Raw genomic sequence first — 1818 nt, 5'->3', positions numbered from 1 at the left:
ATTACACCTATAACTGAGATCATTCAATAGTTGTCTCTGACATATTTCACTCAGCATAATTTCCTCAAGGTCCATTCATGTTGTCACATAGGGCAGAATTTTTTTCTCTTTTTATTTTGGTCAAATACTATTCCATGGGGTTTCTGGGTGGCTTAGGAGTTAAGCATCTGACTCTTGATTTCAGCTCAGGTCATGATGTCAGTGTTATGAGGTCTAGCCCCTGAGGTGGGCTCTCTGCTACCTCTGTGGAGCCTGCTTGGGATACTCTCCCTCTCTCTGTCCCTCATCCACTCATATGCACACACACATGTTCTCTCTCTCTCAAAATACTTAAATAAAAAGATTCAAAAAATAATAACAATTTGGAAACATAATTACTGTCATTAACCAATCCCATTCTCAACTCAAATGCCAACTCCTCAGAAAGATTGTCTTTAATATCCATCACAAAGTAGCCTCTCTCAGTACTATGCCCCAACCTGTTTTATTTTCTTGTACTTATACAAGATATTTTATTTTATTTTATTTTATTTTATTTTATTTTATTTTATTTTATTTTATTTTATTTTATTATTTACTTTACTTTACTTTACTTCTTTACTTTACTTTACTTTACTTTACTTTACTTTACTTCAGTTTATGCCTTTTCCTCAGAATATAAGTTCCTTGGGGTGCCTAGGTGGCTCAGTCAGTTAAGTGTCCAACTTTGGCTCAGGTCGTGACCTCATGGTTTGTGGGTTCTAGCCCCACGTTGGGCTCTGTGCTGACAGCTAGCTCAGAGCCTGGAGCCTACAGCCTGGAGCCTAGAGCCTGGAGCCTAGAGCCTAGAGCCTGGAGACAGGAGCCTGGAGCCTGGTTTGGGGATTCTGTATCTCCCTCTCTCTCTGACCCTCCCCTGCTCACGCTGTATCTCTCTCTCTCAGAAATAAATTTTTAAAAAACATTAAAAATTTAAAGAAAAGAATATAAGTTCCTTATAAGTAGGGACATTGTCTTATTTACCTCTGTATTTTCAATAGGTGATTAGTGTTTGTCATACGGTTAATTTTTCCATATATCTGTGGATTCAATGAGTTATTTTTAACCAAGACAAAATAGAATTATCCTATTCTACATTTCTTCACATTTTATTCAGACTGTAGATTGGCCTAACTCATTCCTCAAAGAGCACTGTAATTTCAGGTTGTATTTTTTTTTTTAACATTTATTACTGAGAAAGAAAGAGAGAGTGAGAATGAGCATGGAAGAGCAGAGAGAGGGGGAGATACAGAATCTGAAGCAGGCTCCAGACTCTGAGCTGTCAGCACAGAGCCCGATGTGGGGCTGGAATCCACAAGCAGCAAGATCATGACCTGAGCCAAAGTCAGACACTCAACCGACTGAGCCACCCAGGTGCCCCAGTTTTTTAATATTATTTCTGTAAAGAAAAATGTTTCTGGAAAGGGTCACTTAATGGGCTACTCCTAGACCCTTAGGTGTGATCTCTGTATTTAGCTGTGTGACATAGACTGCAAATTGCTAACAGACATTCATTCTCTTCTTTCACAAGAGACCTCAACTATATCTAGTGTAGGCATACTTTGGGTTAAGTGTTAATTCTCTAGTCTTCCTTGCAACTCTGTATGGCTTTGTGATTTTCTTCTTCTTCTTCTTTTTTTTTTTGCTTTATTGAGCTACAATGAGAGATACGTCTGGTCTTTCCAAGGAGGCTTCTTAAGAAATTCCTAGTAACATTCTAAAGTTTAGGAAAGCTTCCTTAAGCTTAGAAAAAGTATTGTATAGTTTTCTTTATTTCTAATGTAAGCATTCAAAGCTACA

Source organism: Hyaena hyaena, unplaced genomic scaffold (assembly GCF_003009895.1).
Source record: "Hyaena hyaena isolate Hyena2069 unplaced genomic scaffold, ASM300989v1 scaffold_893, whole genome shotgun sequence".
Classification (NCBI taxonomy): Eukaryota; Metazoa; Chordata; class Mammalia; order Carnivora; family Hyaenidae; genus Hyaena; species Hyaena hyaena.
The sequence above is the reverse complement of the archived record's forward strand: the minus strand, read 5'-3'. Positions refer to the sequence as shown.